Source organism: Cyanistes caeruleus, chromosome 3 (genome assembly GCF_971803275.1).
Source record: "Cyanistes caeruleus chromosome 3, bCyaCae1.hap1.1, whole genome shotgun sequence".
In the NCBI taxonomy this organism is placed as follows: Eukaryota; Metazoa; Chordata; class Aves; order Passeriformes; family Paridae; genus Cyanistes; species Cyanistes caeruleus.
In genome coordinates this window covers 44,217,551-44,241,845 of record NC_141703.1, presented here as the reverse complement: position 1 = coordinate 44,241,845, position 24,295 = coordinate 44,217,551, and the positions used below count along the sequence as shown (strand labels likewise).

Genomic DNA, 24,295 nt, shown 5'->3' with positions numbered 1-24,295 from the left:
CAGTCACAGGGTGAGTCTACTACATTCTGCTAATTGTATCACATTAGGCATACTGTTAGTGCTATTAATAAGTGTGTTGAGCAATTCCTCTTGACAGGTTGCACCCAAGGCAGAGAAATGCCAGTGGAAGTTAAAAGGGATCAACAGAAAATGTTTTTTCATTAGAAAATCACAGAAACATTCTTCATCTCTTAGTGGCAGAATGAAACAACCATGAGATGGCTCTGAGAATGTTTACACTGCTAATATAATCCGTAATTTTAATGTATATATAGTATGACTAAAACGTTCTAAATAACAACAATAATAACAATCTATGACCTCTGCTACTACTGCTACTACTACTACTACTATTATTTTAGTGTCTGGAGCTAGTTCATTACAAGGGTTCAGGTTCATAATACATAAAATGTACTCTTTGTGGGTCCAAAAGGGGGAAAAATCTCCTTACTAGAGAGTGAGGAGAAAAAGATAATAAATATATGCAATAATATAATATATGTAATAATATAATATATTATGATACAATATGATATAATATAATAATGTAATATATAATATATAAAACTTCAAGGGTAAGATTAAAACTTCGACACATAAATTTAGGTGTCAACAACCTTTGTATATGCAAGTAAGCTATCTCTATACTCCTCTTGCAGCAAATGAAGATATAAAAGTAGATTCAGTTGATCAAAAACTTCCTCCTCCTGCCATAACAATTTGCATCATCTTCATGGGGCAGTAAACTATAACACCAGATATCAGAGAGATTATCAAACTTCTGGACTGATGATTGGATTCCAGGTAAGATACCTCAGGATATTTCAGATGTTATGAGAGGTCTTCATGTGAGCAACTTAATCATATTTTTAAATAAAACAGAGTAAATCACAGAATGGTAAGGTTGGAAGGGACCATAGTAGGTCATCTGAGCCACCCACCCTAATCATCCTGGAGCACATGGCACAGAACTGTGCCCAGATGGTTCTTGAACATCTCCTCTGAGGGAGACTCCCCAGCCTCTCTGGGCAATCTGTTCCAGTGGGTGGTTACTCACACAGTAAATTTCTTTCTTATGCTCAGATGGAGGTTTTTGTACACCAGTTTCTTCCCATTGCCTCTTGTCCTATTGCTTGCCAACTCCAAGATCCCAAAATTCCCTTTGACACCGTCCCTTTATGTAGACATTGATGAGATCCTTTCATACTCTTGTCATTCTCATGTCTTGAGAATAAATACACCCAGCTCCCTCAGTCTGTCCTCAAGATGCTCATAAGAGAGATGCTTCAGTTCCTTATGGATGCTAAATCTGAACCAGTGTGCCTGTAGTTATTGCAGGCCACATAGCTCTCAGGCCTGACTGAAGCCTAGCCTGAGAAATTCATGAGAAGGAATTAAAACAATTCTCAGAGATACTAAACAGCTTTGCAGGTGTTGTTTTGCAACCTGTTGTTTCTCCTTGCAGGAGACAGTCAGGGGGGGCAAGTGCCCCTGACCAATGATGGTGGTGTAGTACTTTGTTAACCAATAAGAGTTTCCTTTCTGTACTTTTCCACGTATCTGTCTATAAGACAGGGCTGAAGCAATAAACTAGAATTTCTCGTGTTGTGACTCCCTTGAGAGTCCATGGTCGTTCCTTCAAGCCGTTCCCAATCGGAGCGACATCTGGTGACCGCCCGACGTGATGCTGAACCGACCCCTGAGGTCCGGTAACCCAAGATAAACTGCAGCCGACCCCTGAGGTCAGAAAGCAACCGACGTGATCTGCTAATCCCCTGAGGGTAAGCAGCGAGCGAGGGAAAAAGCCAGCCCTTCCCCCTAGAGGGGTAAGTGGAATTCTCCCGGGCTTTCCAAGAAGAAGCTGGTTCTGGAAACCAACGGGATAGTGGAGCCTGCCGGTGAGTGAGTTTGGAACGGCATATCTTGGCGAAGTAGAGCTCAAAATCCCCGGGTCCGAGCCGTTAGCGTGTGCTTAATTACATTCGCGGAGCCGCCAAGATAAAGTCCTCATAATGGAGAACTGTACTTCAGCTGATGAACAGCTGGCCTACCTTGCATGGCAGGATGCCCTGCCCCGCATGGGACTCAGTGTTTCTGAAGATGCCATGCGTGCTTTATTTCAGTGGGTTAAAGAGCAAGGTTTTAATATAACTATGGACAATGCCTTTAATCTCGAACTTTGGCTGTCGATAGAGCACCATTTACGGTCAAAATTCATGAACGGAGATACCAGCGTGTGTAGCCTAGCAGCCACCTGGGGAGTGCTTTTTAAAGCGCTGAAACGGAGCCAGTCTGAGGACAGTGAAACCGGGAGGAAAAACTTAGATGCCGGGAGTGCCTCCTTTGTACAAGATAAGGGACCGGGAGGTGAAACCGTGGATGAGCTGCGTAGTGCTCTTTTAGCTCTGCCCAGACCCTCGGAGGACTTTAGCGGCGAGCGAGAGCAACCCGCAGCCCAGAGATCTCCCTCTCCAGAGAGGTTTGAGCGGCCGCCATCCGCGGAGCTGGGCGCGCGGGCTTTGCCAACGGGAGACTGCCCGCCTCCGCCTGTGCCACCCGCAGAGCCTCCGCCGGCGCCAAAAGCGCCACCGCCGGCCGCCGCAGAACCTGCTTTCTCCAGCGCCTCCGAGCTGTTCCAGCTTCTTCCTTCTGTGCCGCGAACAAAAGCGCAGACATCCCCGCTGCAGCCCGTCAGCGCGGCGGGGGAGGGGGAGAGAGTCAGCGCTCGGCTCCCCCGCGCCCGGCGTGCGGGCCACCGCCGCCGAGGAGTCCGAGCGCAGCTCCGAAACACGGCGGGCCGCCGCCACCGAGGGAGGGGGCGGGCCCGCCCAAGCAAACCCCCCGTGTACCAACGCGGCGGGGCACGCAGCTCCCCCCGGCAGAGGAGCGGCGGGGGGGAAGGGAAACAGCAACCGCGTTCCCCCTGCGCCTGCCCGCCGCCACCAGCCGGGGTCCGGCCGGCCGCCGGCCGACCGCGGGCGGAGGAGCGGCGGGGAGAAGAAAAGCAGCAGCTTTGCTTTCCCCCTGTGCCTGCCCACCGCTGCCGGCCGCGAAAACCCCGAGGAACCCGAACTCAAACCCAAATCTGGGGCCGGGGCCAGGCCCGTGGCAAAGATCGCCCCCCCCGCGCGTCCGAAACACCGGCGAGAAAGCGCAGGCGGGGGGGGCCGGCGACCTCGCTCTCCCCGCGCGTGCGCGGGACGGCTCGCCCTCACGGTCCCCCCGCACTCCAGCAGGGAGGTGCGGGAGGGAGAGAGAGCGCTTGCCGTGCTCCGCTCCCGATCTGAGCTCTAGCAGCAGCCCCCCCGCACCCATAAAGGTGGCGGGGGGAGAGAAAGACAGCGGCAGGCCCTCCACCGGGACCTGCTGCACCAACCCAAAAAAAATACCTCGACGAAGTCTGTCAACTCCAGCGGCCTGAGCCGTGCCAGAGTCCTGCAGTCCCTGCGGGACCCAAAACTAACTCATTTTGTATCTTTTAAATTTTGTGTTTACAGAGCTGACAAACAGCCGTGAAGAGATGGTAACTTCAAATTCCCTAAACCTTCCTGAAATTCATGAACTACTGTTCAAACCCGATGAACAATAACAACAACCATGAAAACTTTATAAATCCCTCAAAAATCCCTCAATTGTATTTGAAAAAAAAAAAAAAAAACAAAAAAAAAAAAAAGCGGGATAAGAAGAGGGGATCAAATTGCATATAAATTGCATTGTGCATTGTTTTTATCACTTTGGTATTCTTTCAAACTACTCTATTGACATGTTAGACTGTCAATTCGAACAGACTAACAATGTTGTATATAGTTTTGTATAGTGTGTGTATTAATTCACTGAATTGGAAATATTAGACTCAACCATCAAATCCTTGCAAGGAGAACAAATCCTAAATACCAAAACATAAACCAAAATTCTAAATTAATTCTAAATCAGCATCCATTTCAATTTCTAGTAAAAGAAACCTCTTGTGCTGTGTTTGTTCCTTTTCTGAAGGGCCCAACAGAAAATTACAAACACAGTACATTTTTATTTTTTTTTTCCTAAGCGAAAAAGGTGAATTATGGATGCTAAATCTGAACCAGTGTGCCTGTAGTTATTGCAGGCCACATAGCTCTCAGGCCTGACTGAAGCCTAGCCTGAGAAATTCATGAGAAGGAATTAAAACAATTCTCAGAGATACTAAACAGCCTTGCAGGTGTTGTTTTGCAACCTGTTGTTTCTCCTTGCAGGAGACAGTCAGGGGGGGCAAGTGCCCCTGACCAATGATGGTGGTGTAGTACTTTGTTAACCAATAAGAGTTTCCTTTCTGTACTTTTCCACGTATCTGTCTATAAGACAGGGCTGAAGCAATAAACTAGAATTTCTCGTGTTGTGACTCCCTTGAGAGTCCATGGTCGTTCCTTCAAGCCGTTCCCAATCGGAGCGACAGTTCCTCAGTCATCTTTGCTGTCCTCCACTGGGCCCACTCCAGAAGCTCCAGAGCTCTCTTTTACTGAGGAAGCCAGAATTGGACACAGCACTCCAGTTGTGGCCTCACTAGGGCTGAGTAGAGTGGCAGCTTAACCTGCTGGAAAAGTTCTTCGTAAAATACCCAAGGATACTGTTGGCCTTCTTGGCCCCAAGGACACTGCTGGTTCATGGACAGCTTGTTCTCCACCAGCACCTGTAGATCCTTCTCCATAGAGCTCTTTTCCAGCAGGTCAGCCCCCTGGCACCATGCTGGTGCATGGGGTTATTCTTCTCCAGGTGCAGGACCTTTCCTTTGCCTTTGTTGAACTCTCTCAATTCTCTTCTGCCCATCTCTCAAATATGTTGAGATCCTCCTGAAGGGCTGCACAGCCCTCTGGGGTATCAGCCACTCCTCCCAGCTTTGTGTCATCAGACAGCTTGCTGAGGAGGCCTCTGTCCTTTCATCCAAGTCATTTATGGGTAAGTTAAATGATGCTGGACCCCACTAATGACAGGCCTCTGACACTGTGACACTGATTACAACCTCCTGAGACCTGCCATTCAGCTAGTTCTCAATTCACCTCACTGTCCACTCTTCTAGTCCATAAGACCTGTGGGATGCCTATGCTTTTGTAGAGTGGAAGTTAGGTGTCAGGTTGGTCATTAAGGTGGTGTCTATAATATATTATACTGTAAGGCATCAATTTACTATTATGACTGGTAAAGATCAAGGACAACTCAGTTAAGTATAGGAGTACAGATCCATTTAATTTCCTGTATTACACATTACTTACGTTTCTTTTGGCTGCTGATTCAGAAGGGCATTGGTCTCTGTAAATGCTGTCAATACTGAAAGCTTCATACAGATTCCTCAGATAACCAAGAGAGTTTCAAATTACACTACAAACCTGTTTGACAAATGAATTGATCCCATAGTCAGTAAAGTCAATGGAGAGCTACACATTTGTTTTAAAATAGCTGTTTATTTTAGGGTGAGGTGAGTCAATTGAGTTTATTGATTAGCTCATCTCTGTGGGAGTTGACACAGCTAGTTCACCTGTAGTCACTTACACAGTATCCACCAAGAGTCTATATCAAGTTATCCTTGATGTCTCCTAGGATACACTTTTTATGTTCAGTTGTTGCTTCTGAAAGATGAGTCTATCACAGATCCTGTGTCATATTTTTCATACCTACGCTGGTGCTCTGGTGATGTCTGGGGTTATTTGAGCTGTCACTAGATGCTTATGTGTGGATGAGTGAAACGATTTCTTTCAGCCCATGGAAGTTAACTCCCATGCAATATGTCTGCTATTTTTGGTCTCAAGATCTTCTTTTATGGAAAGTTTTTTTTTTACATTTTATAAGCTCTCCTTTCTTTAATTCCTTTTAAATCTTTTAAAATGTTTTCACTTAATTGTCTTCTGTTGGGAAGTTCTGCTTAACTGAACGGGAACAGCAAGAACAAGATTGCTCCATGAAATGAGCCAGAGGCAAGTCTTTTCACAACACATGCATGAACAGCAATCTTGCCAACAGAGGTACAGCCCCTGAGCTTAAAAAAACTCCAGGGCTTCCAGGCAAACGCTATTTTCATGTGAGACTTATCATGGCATGTAAGGCCTCTGTAGGTGAAGTGAGGCCTATATAGATAGACAGAAGAATCAGAAGTTCCTGACAGCAACAGTGAATAAATATTACTCTACCTACTCTATCCAGACTATACAAAATTTATAAAAAAAATAGATGATTTTAAGGTGAGAATTAAAAAAAAAATCTAAATTGAATAAATGATTTCTTTCACATATTTAAATTTAAATTTGTTGAGCTGAGTTTAGCTGAGTACTATCTTTGCAAAAATCAACTCTGATGTTGAGTTTGAAATAATGACCCATAATCTGCTTTATCATTTCCTCATGACATTTTGTGACTTGCTAGTAATTACAGTCACCGTGTCATCTGTCAACTGGGTAGCTGTGCAAGTTCCTCTTCTGTACAGGCAGAGAAACCAGGCAGACTACCCCAAATCAGCAAAAATGGCACTACATCTATGCCCATAGCTAAACATAAATATCTAGTTCAACTGCACCTTAGATAAGTCTCATTGACATCCATTATTTCATACCTCTAAATTGAAACTTATGTTAATATGGAGCAAAAATCACTCCCCAAAATCTAATAATCTGCACTGATACCAGCTACATTCATTTATAGTTCCGATAATCTCACTGTCTTTTTTATGAAAGTCTCATTTTATTATGAATTGTGCTCTGTTTCATTTTCTCTTAGAAGATACAAGATCATGGAAGGTTATAGAAGCAGTGATTCTCCATGAAAATCTAATTTTGTCACTGAAAAATTCATTATCTAGATATTTATGGTCATTTTACGCATTTTTCTGAAACAAGAAGAAAGAGAGAAGCAGGTAAGAGGAAAGTTTATGAGAGGAAGTTCAACCAAAATCTATTCTCTGTGGGTATAATCAAGAACTGCAAAATTCCTTGCAGCTTCTCTTCTTGAAATTTATCAAGACACAGATGCACAAAACACTGAGAAACCTGCTCTGATCTGCTCTGAGAGCTGACTACTCCAGTTTTTCTGTAAATCTGATACCTATCAAATTTTAAAAGTTTCAGCATGATTTTTTACTTTTGTTTTGTTGGGGGTTTTCTTGATAAAACTATTCATCATAGCAGTCAGTCCATATTTAATTTGCAGAAATTTCATATTTTCTAACTGAAATATTTCTTTCATTCATATATATAAAGCAATATTAAACCTCTATTACTTTTGGTTTTTTTGTAGCATAGAAAAGCTAGATCATAGAAAAGCTAAATTCATCTCTGCACTTCAGCCATTTTACGCATTTCATACGCAATAGTAAAAGCTTTCCAGAGTAATGACCTTTAATTTACTGTTCTTCCAGGAAAAAAAATAAAAACATTTGAAATAATATTTAATATGAAATGGTGCTGGATTCAATTAGATTTCTTGGGTGAAATGGACTATGTGACTGACGGCTTTAAGTCAGAGTAAAGAAGTGAAATACACAGCTGTGGTGCTGAAGTATATTCCAGAACTATTTTACTACTTCTAAGAACACAACAAGAATTCTCTCAATTTCTAAGGATATGTTGTGGAGAAGATCATGTAAAGGAATGAAGGTGTCACCATGGTTTTAACAGATATGGAATTTGGATTAAATATACAGGCTGTATGCTCTTTATAACAAAAGATCATCACAAAAAAATGCCAACAATCCTTCTTATCAAAGATACCGAAGAGATAGGAACAAGATTACTGAAAATATAAAAACTAAATTAACCCATTAACTATAATAGAATTCTTTAGCCCATTTCTTATTTTGCTTTCAAAGAGAAGCAATGATAAGAGTACTGGATCTGGCTGAGATGGAGCTAGCTTCATGGCAGTCCATATATTATGATATATATATATATATAACATAGGTCATATATATATAGTATATGTCATATATTCCACATATATATATATGTCCATACATTAATGACACACGGTGCTGGTTGGGCTGGTGTAAATTTTCTTCACAGTGGTTAGAATGAGCTGTGGTTTTGATCTGTGCTGAGCATGAGGTTAACAATACAGAGATGTTTTTGTTATTGCTGAGCAGGTCTTGCACAGAGACAAGGCTGTTCTGCTTTCCACACTGCCACGCTGGTGAGCAAGATGAGATTGCATGGGAGGCTGGGGCAGCCGGGAAGGGGGACACAAACTAACCAAAGGGATATTCCAGACCATGTGATATAATGCTCAGTATATAAAGCTGGGGAGAAGGAGGAGGAAATGTGTGGGACCTTTGGAGTCATGGCATTTGCTATCCTAAGCACTGCTATATGGGGTGGGGCCCAGCTCTCCTGGAGAACACCTGGGACTGCAGGTGTATTCATGAAATAGCAAGTCATGTTCACACTTAGAGAGCAGCAGTGAATAAAGTCATCTGTGATTTCAGTGAGATTGGGATTTCAATCCTGTCATTTCAGCAAGTGATTTAAATTCAGGTAGAGGTATTTTGTGTTTTCGTAAAAAAATAGTAATAAAAGCTCTACAGTTAAATTGTGAGACTTTATATTTTGTCTAATGTGAGTTGACCTACTGATATTTGAAGGACTTCTTTCATGTTTATATGCTGTTTTAAACAAAGTAAAATTCTTTAGACCCTGTTCTACACATACTGTGCTTTTATCTATTAATTTTGAGAATTTCTGAAAACAGACCATCTGTGTTTTCTGCCTATATTTTTTCTGCTTAAAACTATGTTGTTGCCATGGCATCTCTGTTCTGCATTAGGAAAATAAACTATTGTTTAAAAGAGAAGGGGCTTGTCAAAGTACACAACAAAATTAACCATTTTCCTGGGGTGACTATTGCCCTAAACCAGGACAACCATATATCTAATATCATTAGATTAGAAAACCTTAAAGCAAAAGAGAGGCTTTTTTTGAAATTTTTTATGGTGCTTATCTAAAACCTGGACTTTGTGATTAACTAAATAATTTCATTCACATGATTCTGCCCATGCTCGATACCTGTGCAGCCTCTGCAGTAATAGAAACATACTCAGGCTTTGGTATTAATGTCCAGTGGAATTAGGTTCAGGAGTTCAATGTGGGTGATCTGTACTGACAACATAGGTACATCAACCATGAATCAGAGAGAATGAAACACATGTTGATCAGAGAAAAACTTTGTAGAGCAAAATGCATAACCAAGATAAGAGCAAGCAGAGGAATTATTTCTATAACTGGACAAGAAGGTTGAAGTTAAATGCTTTGGAGTGTCTAGGTTGACTTCAGATCTCTGAAGAACAGCAGGGGAGAACTAAAAATGGTGCTTCTGGAATATGTAAGCCATATTTCAAATCCCCAAATCCCCAGTTCATTTTAAAAGCCACCTCTCTCCAAAATGGCACAATCAAAATTAATTTAGGTCATATATATATGCAGATAATCTCACATGTCCTGAAGATGGCTACAAGCCTGTAGATAGGGATAGCAATATCTCAGTTTACAGAACCACTGGTGGCCCCCTGCAATACCTTCAAGGGTGTAACACTAAGGGCTGCATTTAGTTAACAGAGATCATATCACATCCTTAATTTCAAGAAGCAGATGACATTAGTAAAAACAAAATGTTAACTCTGACTAAAAAAGAGATATTTATTATATTGGACAACTACTATAGTGAAGTTGTCAAGTAAATGAAATTTCAGGGTATTAGTTTAGGTCTGGTTTGTTTGTTTGTTTTTAATTAAAGGTTATGAAAATTGTGATGACAGCAGCATGTATTAGATATAGACTCAAAATTATACTTATGTTAATTAAAAAACACATTTTTAAACTTCTATAAAGCAAAGATCATAAAATTTTATCTACAGTAACTTTCCTTTATCATACTAAATTGGCTGGTTATTTTGTTGCTTTCACCAATTGCCTTTTATTAAATATTTATATTTCAACAATTCTCTATGCAATAAAGCTACAGTTGCAGATGACGATCTCTAAAAGTTTAAACAGCATATCATAAATAAGAAATATTTAAAAGAATGAGAAGAAGGCACAGTTACTTATACATTAATGATGTCCCCAAAATACTTGGGTCAGGTAAAATTTTAAGGGAAGAAAACTAGCAAGTATCCTAAATTTTAACAAAACAGTCACTATTCATCTTGAAATAATTTAGTGTTAGAGAAATTAGAATGAAAAAAAAAAGAAATCTGAAGACCAGTAAAACAAGTGTAAAGGAATGCAAAGTGGACTTCCTCCTAGATAAGAGGAAGTCCTTGAAGAGAAGCAAGAAAACATTTTCAGTATGTCATGAGATTAAAAAAAAAAATTATCACCAAAATATTAAAAATGTACCAGGGCCTTATATGACTGAAAAATTAGCTAAATACTATGCTATTCATTCTGCTTATTCAATTTACTTTGTATTAAATGTAATGCTCTTTGAAATCTGTTACTTACCTTGTACTGTTCTATTTGTAAAGGAATTCAGTAATCAGTGTATACTTCTTTGTAAAACATACATAGTAATATGGGGTTGTTTTGGAGAAAAACACATAGTTGATTAATATTCATGTTAACATTTACAGCCACAAAGAGAATGATCAGCAGAAGAGCGACAGAGACTATAACTGAGTAAACCAGCATTTTTGATATTCTTTCTCAGTGACTGAATAAACTAGTTTATTCCATTAAACTTATGATTGTAGCGCCACAGCAAAAGGATAAGAGATTCAGAACTCAAGTTGTAATTCAGTTTTAAAGGATTTTTTTCCATGTAGAATTCAAAGCAGAGTTTCACATACCATATGACACTTCAGAAAAGTTGAAATTTTGTCATCTATCCGATCAGCCTGGTAATTAAGATTCAATTTGAGCCCTACATTAGGGAATGTCATGGAATTTATTGACTAAAATGAAACTGCTTTGAGGCAGAACAAGATTAGAATGTCTCAAATCGCTTGTACAGGTTGGGAATCTAAATTGTGAAATACCATTATAATTAAGAGCTGCTGGTGACATGCTTGCTGGTGCAATTCCATTTCCTCATGACTGACTTAGTATACTCACTTAATTGCGAGTCCTGACTTTTTTTTTTTACTTCCTAGAGGTACTATGAAGACATGAAGCGTTAAGGGGGCATCAGCAATATTAAACATTCAAAGTCTTTATTTCTGCTTTTTGAAGTAACTTTTTGTTGGAAGGTATCTTTCCAAAATCTGGAAAGATATGGACTGCAACTTAGTTTTTTATTGCTTCAATTCTTCTGCTTATTTTTTTATGTGTCAAAGCAATTATTCTCAATATTATGACAGCATCTTTTAGTTTTTGACTGATATTCTTTGAAATTATTATAAAAAACAGCATCTTCTATGAATCAATTAGAAAAATTCTTGTTTAAACTCAGTCTGGAAGTTAATATTCACAGGCTACTGAGACAATGAAAGAAGTAGCCTTCAGAGAAAGGTTTATGCTTCCTTACAGGAGAAACAGACTATTACAATTTTCAAAAAGGTCTTTTTTTCCTTTGCTCTACTTGACTGCAAAACATTCATGATAAAAAAAACAGGTAACAGACACATACAAAATCCCCAAATCAAAAATAAAATTTATTGAAAACTTTAACTCTGCAGGTGTTTGTGTCCAGCTGGTAACCCATACAGTTCAAATATGCATGCTTATAATGATATTAATACATAATCCAGTCTTCCCATTTTAATAAAATAATTGTAGTGAATAATTGTAAAATCAAAATAGAAGAAGTCATTAATGTTTTTTATGAAGTGACAAATACAATATAAAAAACACTTTTATCAAGATGAGGCATATTTTTTCTTCAAAATTTGGATTTGAATTCTTTATTGTTTTTGGACTGTGAAATTTTGCATTTACAAATGCTTGGCAATTACAATTCCTAAAATTTTGTGATACTCTTCACTGGAACTATGCTTAGTATCCATGAAATGTCAGAATTAAACACAAGTAAATTAGTTTTGTGCCCTCTGACATTTATGCTATTGTTTGGTTTTTAATTGTATGACTACACACTCATTTTTATGCATACCCAATCTACGTGCACTGAACGAAAATTTCTTTTCATTTTACTGTTTTTTCTTGTCAGAGGTCTCCAAGGCTTATTCCTTATATGTGGTCCAAATTATCAATTAAATGTAAAACTATTAATCTTCAAATAACTAATATCTCTGAGAATGTACTAAGGTGCTCGGAGCACCATAATCTGAATTGATTATTCAATTGATCTTGGCAACATATTTGTGAAACTAAGTAATACTACAGACTTCACTGTACAGATAAGAGGTCTAGAGAGTGTTAAGCAAAAGGTATTAAATACCCACTTAGTGCCAAATTCAAAGTAGAGAAGCTCTGATGTTTTTCCTTTTAGAATTTTCACATAAAAATTCACGTGTTCAAAATATATCATTAATTAAGTTTGGTAACAGTTGTGAGCTATTGTCATATCTGTAAATTTAAGTCTTTTAGTTTTCTACTGAATATTCTATTCTATGGAATTAATATTCTCTTCAATAGAATTCATATTCTATTGAATATGTAATGAGTATATGCATAAAGAACATAAAATTAGTAATTGTGAAGATGTTGATGTCAGAAAAAAATTCTGTTTAACAAAATGTGCTTATATTGCATTTTTCAGAACCAGTTTCCTTAAAAAGGATAGTCTTTCTTTCCCTAATACTTTTTCTTCATTTTTACCACAAAACTCTTTGAAAGAATAAATGAAAGTATTAAAGAAAAGGGAGTAACTAAGTACATAAATGTGATACATTTCAAGAGCATTATTCATCCTATGCATTAATGATATGGGAATCATGTGAAAATATTGTCATTTGATCATAACATTAAAATCTGAGATTGAGAATATGTATTATCTTTTATAGCCTAGAATTCCAAGTAGGACAAGATTGAACCAAGAAGTAATATTCTTCTCAATTTAATACTATTGTCACCAATGTAATTTATGTCATGCATCCTCAATCTCATTTACAGAATCACAGAACAGTTGAGGCTGGAAGAATCTTCCTGCTTAAGCCGGGTGACCTAGAGCAGGCTGCCCAAGACCGTCTTCAGAGAGCTTTTTGAATGTCTCCAAGAACAAAGCTTCACAGCCTTCCTGGGTAACCCATTCCCACACTGAGTCACAGTCAGCAAGGGTTTGCTGATGTTCAGAGGGAGCGTCCTGTGCTTGTGCCCACTGCCTCTGGTCAGATCACTGTGCAACACAGAAAGCATGGCTCCATCCTCTTTGCACCTTCCCTTCAGTTAATTACACTTATTTGTAGGATTGATTACCCATGAACCTTCTACCCATGAGCTGAAGAGTCTCAGCTCCTTCATACTTTCCTCATACTTATTGCTCTTAATAATTTTTGTGATTTTCCTCTAGATTCTCTTCAACATACTAATTTCCCTTCTGTACTGAGGAGCCTAGACATGGGCATGGACCTGCAGGTGTGGCCTCACCAGTGCTGAAGAGAGGGGAAGAAACGCTTCCCACACCCTGATAGGAGTGCTTTATGTACTGTGATAATTTCAGCTGGAATTTGTTTGGTAAGGAATGATCCAAGGATCCAAGAGCTATTTTTGGAATATTTGATTGTTTGGTTTTTGGGATTTGTTTGTTCTATGAAAGTAAGCACACAAAGAGAAAATATTTTATTTAATTTGAAGTGATATTCAGGTAATACATGAATTTTTACAAGATATGGAGCAGAGACAGAAAGTCAACAGAAGAGAAACAAAATGACCTAACATGACTTAGGTATGAAGACATATGATTTTTTTAAGTCAGGAAAATCACAAGATGTGTTATTTTTGTAAGCACATTCCAGGAAAAAAAAAATAAAATGCTTTTCACACTATTTAATCACACTGGTATCCTATAGGGAAATGCACAAAAAAATTAAAAACTCAAACTAATTGGATTTTTTTTTTAAATTTAAATTAGCTAAGCCTTGTAGCAACTAGCATGAGTTGAGGTTTCTTAAACATTTGTTAAAAAGGAATAGACAAAAACAGGGGAGTAATTTAAGGGTAAATGAACTATCCAGAGGACTTTGGGGAGGGGGAGGCTGTAAGCCACTGTGACAAGTGGTCTCCAGTTGTTTGGCACCATGGGAATCTTGGTGAGCTTGTCTCTACACAGTTGTATACCTGACCCCAAGAGAGACTCTAGACAAGCTCCCCAGCAGGAACAATCCCAGACTGACTTCTAGAAGATATTTAGTCTTCCCACAAACAATTAGGTCTTACACATTTACTACAATCATGGGAAGAAAACCCTGAAAAATTTTAATAAAGGGGAGAACTGAATTTTCAAAAAAATTACTATTTTTTTTAAAGTAACATGCTTAATAATCCTGCCACAGTTTTGAACTAAGTATATAAAAATTACTTCAGAAACATATCAAATATTATTTTTATTGCATTAAAATCCATCTACATTTATCAAAATACCTAATTGGAGCTTCCATCCAAAAGAGAAAGACTATGTCCCCCTGTTGTCCCAAATTAGTGCAAAATCCTCTTAATTGAATGAATCTTGATCCACAAAGTTTTTGACCTAAAGCTACAATAATATCCAGATACTTGATGATGTGTGGGACCTTAGAAAATATTTTTTTTAATTTATCTGCATATGCTTAGGCATGATAGTGAGTGCTTCTCACTATCATAAGAAATGTATCTGCCAGAACCATTTCACTGGGATAAATTTTAGTAAGGTGGCCCTTCCCATACAATTAAAGGTGTCCCAAACATATTTCAAGTAACAAATAGCTCATACCTAGTTTTCTGTGACATAATGGAAATTGTTCTGTCAATTATAATTAAAAGGCTGAGTACCATGGTGAAAGGTCACTCAGCCTTTGGCTAAATTGAATGACTTTCAAGAAGATGCTTTTAACACTATATAATACTACTACAATAAAACAATAGACTCTGGTGTCAAAGTACTAATTGTGTCCATCAGTATTCTGAATTACTTTTTATCTTTTTCTTCAGATTCAATCTTAAGAAACATAAATGCTATACTGAAAATTTTGAATTCAGTTCCCATAACCACAAAAAAAAAAAAGGTGTCAGCCTCAAAAGTCATTCAAATGTTCAATTACTAGTATTCAGATTAAAACAAATTAAAAAGCTCTCAGCCATATATTATGCTGTATCTTGCCTGATAATGCATTTTAACAAAAGGAAAAATAAATCTTCTTAATTTTTATTTAAAATAGTCATGGATAAAGGTACACAGAAAAAGCTCCACATGAAACATCTTCATCACTAGAATTTAGGTGAAACTTACATAAATATTAAATAAATAAAGACTTTTATCTGAGAAACACTTTATTGTCCTTCCAAAATAGCATAAACATCTGCATTTACATATGCACTGGAACATTTAGGATTCGGGCAGGCATTAGAGAATGGCAAAGACAGTGACAAATACATTAAAATAAAAGACATGCTACAATATTCAATCAACTGCACCACAGTAAGAAATAAACAGTTATTTTAGATCTTTAATCCTCTTGCACTGCTTTCATTGCAGACAGACAGATATGAAAATAAAAAGCTGAGTTTTCAGAAACTGTTGTTTTACCTTTAGGTTATTGGTTATAGTAACAAAGCACTTATTGAATTAGCTTCAGTATTATTTTCCCAAAATAATATCTTCTATATTTAGTATAAATAATTCTTTCTATTAATATAATAGATCATTCCAGAGGCCTTCAAAACTATATCTTACCCAACATTCATAGAATGGTTATATTTGGAAAGGATCTTAAAGGTCATCCTATTCCAACCCCACCCCTGTCATCGACAAGAATGACATCCACTAGATCATGTAACTTGAAGCCCCATCCAACCTTGAAGATCCACAGCCCCTCTGGGTAACTTCTTCCAGTGACTCACCACTCTCATAGTAAAAAATTTCATCCCAACACCTGATCCAAACCTGACAGCTTTCCATTTAAAGGCATTGCCCCTCCTCCTGTCATTATATGCCCTCATCGAAAGTCCCTCTCCAGAGTACCTGCAGGCTCCCTTTAAGAACTGGAAGCCTTCTAGGAAATCTCCTCAGAGCCTTCTTCAGGCTAAACAATCACAAGTCTCTCAGCCTATCTTCACAGGACAGGAGCTCCAGCTGTGTGACCAGCTTAGTGGCCCTCCTCTGGGCTCAGTGCAACAGCTCTTCTTATGTTTGGGCTGGATGTAGTACTTTGTGGGGTCTCACAAGGACAGAGTAGAGGTCATCTCACTTGACCTGCTGGCCATGTTTCTTTCAATGAGGGCTGTGATATGGGTTCATTTTTTCATCAGCAAAACTATGTTTCTGTGTTATATTGATCTTCTCATCCACCACAACACCCAAAGTCCTTCTCCTCAGGGGTACTTGCAATCTATTCTTTACCCAGCCTATACCAGTGTTTGAGATTTCCCTGACCACATGCTGGACCCATGCACTTGGCCTTGAACTTTGTGGGGCTTACATGGGCCCACCTCTCAAGGTCCCTTTGGATGGTGTCCCTTCCCTTCAGAGCATTGACCACACTACACAGGCTGGTGTCACCAGCAAACTTGCTGAGAGTGCGCTCAATCCCACTGCCCACGTCGCTGTCAGAAATGGTCAACAGCAACAGTGTCAACAGCAAGCCCTGAGGAACACCACACATCACTGGTCTCTACTATGGAGAGCTGTCAGCCATAACTGATAGAAACCAGTCAGCCAATTTCTTGTCTGCTGAGTGGTTTATCTGTTACATTCATGTCTCTCTAGTTCACAGACAAGAACATTCTGTGGGATAGTGTCAAAGATTTTGTACAAGTCCATGTAGAAAATATGTAGAATGTCCATTGCTCTTACCTTATCCACCTATGCTGTAAACATACAGCAGAGGATCTGCTTTGTGATCTTTCCAGATACCAAGGTGAGACTGACAGGAGTGACTGACCTGTAGTGCCCCAGGTCTTCCTTTTTTAACTTTTTAAAAATTGTGTGTTGTGTTTTCCCTTTTCTGGTCAGTAGGAACTTCACCAGTCTGCCACAACCTTTCCAATATTGTAGGTAGTACCTTGAGAAGAGCCAATTTGGTTTTTGGTTATGTCTCAACATGTATTACACATGGCACAAAAAGCTGCCATTTCTAGAAAGCTTTTGAATGCCTCCAAGTGGAGACACTTAACTATCTCTCTAGGTGTCCTGTGCTAGTACTTGGCTCACCTCACAGCAAAATATGTTTTCCAATTCATACAACATTATCATCTTTTTTCCAGGAAAAAAAAATTTGCAATCCTGAGTTGTATCACGCAGTTCAGAGATTCACTTAGGTTTTACTAACATTGACACTGAAGTATCTCAAGATAAATCAAGAGGTAGCATGAAATTTTTCATCTAATTAAGTCAATTGTAGCTCCTCATTGGATTTCAAATGGGTGAAGAATTATACTGATAGTCTGATTTCTAGAAAATCTTACAGCATTGGGCAAACAATGAAAACATTATGAATAAATAGACACAGATGGCTTTTATTTAAATTAAACAATATAGGTATTTCTCAGCTAAGCAATGCAACAGCTTCTGGCTTCTATATACTTATATATAACTTTGATGGACTTTTAGAGCCAAAAAACATAGAAATGACATTTTTCCTTAAATAAAAGTAGTATTTGTTTGAAAATCTATGCTAACATTAATGATTCAGGTAAATAATGTCAATGTTTTTTCTCTAGAGTCAAGTTGCAATAGAAAGAGATTAAGTATCTTACACATTTGAATTTTTAGAACCTTAATGTTATTAATTACCTATTATAATGAAAAAATCATGAGGGTCTAGGAGAAACTGTCTCAGGAACGCCATACTGATAACTTCTAGTACAACTTTTTTTATATGTGCCTTGTGATTTACTTGATAGCCTTACTTATAATGGAGACACTTTAGAGAAGAAGAATAAATGGTTCTTTATTCACTTTTAAAAACTTATTTGCAATTCAGAAAATGCTAGTTCATTTTACTATCTGGCTATATAATAACTTTAAACAGCACTATACAGCTAGATCTAGTCTGACTATATTTTATTTGAAATCTGCTGGATTCTTGTCCAACAAAGTAGCTTCAAATTATTTCTTCAAATTTGTAACCCATTCATTTAAAGAAAAAAAAAGGTGTGAAAGAACACCTTATCCATCAGGAATATGTGAAGGTCTAGCTGTATAATAGAGAAGGTAACCTATGGCTTTGACAAATTTATTTATTCACAATTTGTACATAAGCCCCCATTATCTAAAGTTATTATATGTTGGATATTATTTCAGCCCTATTCAACACTTTCTGGAGTAGTTACAAGTCTGGAAAAGTATTATTTTATGGCAGAGATCTTTGGTGGGTCAGATATTAATTAGAGAAGTAAAGAAATTCATACTGAAATAACACTGTGCCATTTTGACCCATCTTCATTGTACTGCAACATTGAGGTAGCTTTTTGAGACACACTCAGTACTATGCTTGCCACAAATTATTGAGCATTCTCTTGAAGAGACAGTCCAGTGAGATATAAATATCTTTTTTTTTCCTTATGAATTTGATGGTGTGCCTCCACCCTGGCCTGACCTTTATTTCCCACAACCCTGCTCAAGTAACCACCAGCAGCTGTTGTAATTGGGTGCAGATGGTCATAGTGGTTTCATGGGATTCCAAGTAGATCTGTGAGACAGATAATGCAATAGTCAAGAGCTAGAACAGGCAGTTCACCCAGCCAAAGCCCTGGTCAAGGCTGATCCAAGGTATGGAATAAATTGATATCTGCAGTCAACATGCAAATATGACCATAAATTAATTAAGTCTGTAAATAGTGGACCAGCCAGGGCCTGTTGAGTCTCTGGCATAGAAGTGGGCTGCACATCAGGATCTCCCCTTGAGAAAGGATATATCTTATTGTTACTGTTTGAGGATGAGAGATCTTATTGCTGACATACTAGGAAGTGAACTGGAATGAATACACTCAATTTTGAAATCTTAGCTCAAAGGATTGATTATGACATAAAGAGTCTGGGACTAAGTATGGATCCAGACACATATAAACTACCCTCTGAGAAGGTGTAAGGGATGCCTTTCCGAACCTCATGGCTCAACAGGAGGGTGTCCCTGAGAGGTTTGCCTAATTCTGCCCTCTAAGCAGGAACTATAATTGAGAATAACTTGACCATCTAATCCTATTAAATGGCTGTCATATTCTCTATTCAACCTGGTTAAATTGCTGGTTTATATCAATAAACATGCAACTTCCCTGTTTCAAGTGAAGTGGGTCTCTCCATCCCCAACAAAGAAGCAACATTTTTAAGGCCGTATAGCACAGACACTTTACACTTACTCAAAGTTGGGAAGAGAACAGAAAGCTAGTCAGAGAAGGAACACAGAAAAGAAGCTCTTTAAGGAGAACAATAAGTACCTAGTATTATAACTGTTCCTTTGTTTTCATTCATTTCTCAGCATATGAACTTGCAGTAGATGACAATTTTTTTGTGTCTGAGAGACAGACAATGGATTGTACTCAAAGCTAGATGCAAAAACTCATTCAGGTGTCTCCAGCAGTAAGAGAAATAAAGTGATGGATGCTGATAAAAACCCTCAAACAAAGGAAAACTCATAATCTTTTAGGAGGTTTTAGGGCTGGGTTTTTTGAAGTTGTTTTTTTTTAAGCTATGGATGAATGATTTTTTTTTAGGTTTTAAAAACATAATTTTAATAAGACAAATGAAGTACTTTTAGTGAAGAGTGTAAGTAACTCAAACTACTACTTGTGCTCAGTTCACATCAGAAGAGAGAAAGCAAGTCAAATTATACTCAAACCATCTGACTATAAAAACACCCTGGAAACTGAAGTAGAAATAGTGTTATAGAAGTTACTGAAATAATCACTGTCAACATACAAATAACTCAAAATACAGTTCTAGATATATATAAGCTAAAAAGTAAAATCTGGTTGGAGGTAACACCTTATTAGAAACTTGATCACTGAAAACCGTATCCAGACGTATTTCTGAACTGTAGCTTCAAATCAAAAACCTTCGTCTATTACCTTTTGTCTATATTTCTCAAAACACCCAGTTTCAGAAAGCAAAAAAAAGCATCCTGTGTCAGAATAATCTTTGACTCTCCCATCTTCCCCTGTTTCTTTCCCATTGGATTATAACATTCATCTAGATAAGGAAAAGCTCCTCAAGTTTGAGCAGATTCTGTACCTCTCTCAAGGCATACAAATTCCAGATATATTCAGAAATTAGGAGCTGTTCATTCTAAACCTTCTGGGAACTTCTGTATGTAAGGCATGTACGTGTTTCGAGTACCTTTGACACAGGTTATAAAACATTCATCATGTTGAAGCTATCTATGCCCAATAGATTCAAAGTTCAGGGAATATAAGAACTTCAATGAGCACTGCAGCTTCAAAGCTGAGTTTAACTAGTTATTTATTAACCCAGATTGATGGATGAGGTAAAAATGAACAAAACCAGAATTATCTTCCACTGTATCTCCTGTTATGAACGAGAGAACTTCTCCACACTCACATGACTGTCGCTTCCCAGTGGGATCTGCTTCTGATTTGGAAAGGGCTGCCATCCAGGCAGCGGCCAACAGAAGGAACCTCCAAGGCAGACAAACTCACTCACTGAATTTTGAGTAGGGTCCCAGCAGAGAGGACAAAAAATTCCAACCACTGTCATCTTCTGCCTGGAAGTGAGAGCCACAGGGTGTTAGAAGCTTGCTGTAATTGCTGCAGGTATGTTCTTTTGGAGGAAGGTGGTGCTGGCAGTCTTAGGACACATAAGAAGCAGAGATAAAGGATAAATGCTAGATTCTAAATATTAGAATATTCCCTAACTATTAGGGAAGCTTTTCTGAATCGTATCATTCTAATCATTTAATCTTTAAAACATCAAAAGCACTGACATTTGCTGGCTCTGTACATGCATATGTATACATACACATGTATGGACCTTTTGTCCACAGCAATGGACACAGTGTTCCAGCTTTTATACACAGCTCAGATAAACCATCTGTGTACAGACTGGCCATCCACATCTCCCTGTGAATAAGTACCAGACTTTTCCCTTGTCTATTTATCATTAGTCCCATTACAAGAAGTCTAGACACTTAAATAAGCTGTAGAAGTTTCAGGCAACTAATGGTTCTCTGTCCCCCAGGCATTTGGCACCTTCTTCTGTTTAGTTTAGTTCCCACTTCCTTCTGCAGATTCTTTTCATAGCACACAAAGAGAGCACAACAACAAAGGAAACTGAGGTGCAGTAAGACAAAACTGATGAATAGTATGAAAACTTCAAGAGATGTGAATCACTGGGACCAGAGTGTAGCCATCTGAGAGTTATTACAGAACTAAAATTCAAAGTATCAGCATCATGGGTGAGCTACGCCTTTTTAAAATACAGCTTCTTCTCCATGTACTGAAGTCCCTCATGGATTTCTGTCTATAAAAGCAAAGCCAAAGAAAGAAACATGAATTAGAGGTAGGACAGTTTCTACAAAATTCCCTGGAAACCCAGTGCTTGATTTAAAGTCAAAGTAAGGTTGCTCCAGTTTTGTGTTCAGATTTTTGCTTTTCTTTCAGCTAAAACACTTGAGGACACAAAGCATGGCATAACTACAAATTAGGTAACTATGTGAAATATGCAGCATGTATATGGGATTTTGTGATTTTAGTAGCATGTGCACCTTACCTAAGTTTTGCTATTGTCAGATTTATAATAATTATTTTACATCTAGTCCTGACTACTTCTTTTATGTCATAATTAATTTCCACATACAAGTTTTCATTTGAACTCACCTTTAGGATCAAAAAGAATTGAATATTGACCTGTAAAGCCTTCATATTTGTAGGTCTTTCACAAGAAAGAACCTTCCCATTCTTAAGGATTTGGCAATGGGGAAAAAATATAATAATGAATTACAAATTACAGTTTAAAAATAAAGTCAGTGTAAAACATGTGGGTACCTGATGACTCTAGAGTTTGTATAAGCACAAGTTACCTCTAGGCTGTAGGAGCTTTAACAAGGGTTAAAAAACACTAAGAGATCAAGATACCTAACATGTTTCTATGTCTATAAGCTGTGTGACTATACTGTCTAGGTTCTTCACAATGTCTGAACAGAATTAAGCATCTAAGAAAAGTATCTGGCTAAACCCAGAAAAAAAAAAATAGTTGCTTAAATTAGGACACATGAAGGACAAGTGAGTATTTCAGGTCCAGCTACAATTTCTTTGCATGAACACAACTTTTAGAATGATATACATACTTGCCTAACTATACTTACATAAACACACGGTAGTTACATTTTTTAAAAAGTGAGTTAGAGGCAAGCGCAGTTGTACAAAGTCAGATTTCTTGAAATCTGAATGTAACAATCTAAACGTATACATGTATAAATGTATTTTCTGGCAGCTACTTTAGTTTTAGAGGTTAAAAGGTATTTTAGAACATCTGAAAAATCTATTTAATGAACTGAGTGCAGTTTCTGTAACAAATTATTTGTTTTTTAACATACACATATTCATTGGAGATGTTTAAATACAAGTCACCTGTTGGACATAATTTATTTGAATTTTTGTTGACACAACACTGGACTCTTAATTTTGGCTTCATTTTATTGTCTATTAAGATTCACCTTCCTCTCCTTCATCAGATTTTGGTTTCTTGGGGGGTTTTTTGTTGTTGTTGGTTTTAAGGCCACCAGTCCAAGACAAAGTTATTTACGCTAACAAACAGAAAAGGTTATTCTGGTAATTAAGACAAACATTCATTTTTAAGAGAGTTTTTGCTCTTACCTGAACCAGTGATTTTTCACAGTCTTAGAATAAGCATATATTCTTTTCTAGCATAGGAAGAAGAAAGAAATTGAAATGGGTGAGAAGATTCATTGACTGTTGGCTCAGGCATTTTAAGTGCTTTTTTTCTTTGAGTGAGAACTAATATCAGACAGATTTGAGGCTAAAGAGAAAGAAAAGAGAAGGAAGGGGCAATTAGGAAAGAAGAATGAGGAAATAGAAGGCAAGGAAAAGCAGAGGCACGAAAGAGACTGAAGCTCATTGGAAAGTGTTTCCACAGCTTATAGTAGGCTGAACTGAAAAGGAGTTGTCTGCCTTGTCAAAGAGACAGTAATTCATTCTGTCAGGGGCAGTGGTTTGTTCTTGCTGGCTCATTTTTGCAGCAAATTGGCTTGATAATTCACATCACATTTTCTTACAGATTATAGTGAGAGTGTAGTGAACATGAAAAAATAGAATGTATACTGCCCACTGAAAAACACACCATAAGAAGTGTATTATTCTATACCACTGACCATCCAAAGACATACAAATAAGCTCCTTCCTCATGGACTGTTCTCCATCTTTGATATTTCTCCTCAAAACCAACCAAAAATGCATCCTTCTATCAAGCTGAAGTGTAAGTCTCCAAAAACCTCGCTCAGCAAGACTTTTTAAAGGGCTTAGGTGTGTTTACGTTAGACACATGGGAGAAACACCAAGAAGATATTCTGAAGAGGTCAAAACAAGAAAAACTCTACTGAAAATTTTAGAAAAACAAAGACCCGTGACAAAAGGGTTGCTGCAACAGTCAATCAACACAGAGCACTTCTCAAAGCATTACCTTGACCCATTTAGCAAACTCTAAGCGCATTCAACTTTAAGTCATTTAAAAGTTCTGAGAAAAGGAAATTAGAAAAAGAGAGACACAAAAGGTATAGGATAGAACACACATAGTTACCAGCTCTGGGTTTTTGGAGCATTCAGCAGGTAGGAAATTACAAGAGAAAATAGGGTCAAGACACAGACTTACCTCATGCTCAGCTCTAAATACCCCTTGGCCTTTCTGGACCCTTCCCCCAGGTGGGATTTCTGGTCATTTGGCCACTCAGGAGCTGGGATAGGAGCTCCTAGGGCAGGTGTGGAGCATTACCTCTGGTGTGCCAGGAGTTGTTGGGCTGGGATACAGGCCCTAGGGATGGGGGTGTGGAGTAGGGAACTTTCTCACCAAAACAACCTGACCCTTCTCCCACATACATGCACCCCAAAATGTCTTGAGACATCAATAGCTCCAGCCTCTCATATGAGGGAATTTGTGTCTATACCTAATGTCCTAAACAGGCACTGAATCCTGGGATTTTTAATTTCTCAGGTGAAGCAAATTATTAAAACCAACATGTGTTTGGGAATGGTCAAACAGCTAATGTAATGTAACAGCTGCATTTTGGCTA

General features: G+C 38.2%; 1 long non-coding RNA gene across 3 annotated transcripts; it reads right to left on the bottom strand.

Moving 5' to 3' along the window:
* Positions 1-15,350: 15,350 nt before the first annotated feature.
* LOC111925600 (uncharacterized) lies at positions 15,351-23,875 on the bottom strand. 3 transcript variants are annotated; one of them, XR_015284487.1, is made up of 4 exons: positions 23,806-23,867; positions 22,866-22,912; positions 20,593-20,755; positions 15,351-18,727 (listed from the first exon to the last, which is right to left on the bottom strand). It is a non-coding gene; the product is annotated as an uncharacterized LOC111925600 (long non-coding RNA). The 3 variants fall into 3 exon arrangements; XR_015284489.1 differs by having other exon boundaries at positions 17,961-18,727; positions 20,593-20,838; XR_015284488.1 differs by lacking the exon at positions 15,351-18,727 and having other exon boundaries at positions 20,477-20,838; positions 23,806-23,875.
* Positions 23,876-24,295: the final 420 nt, after the last annotated feature.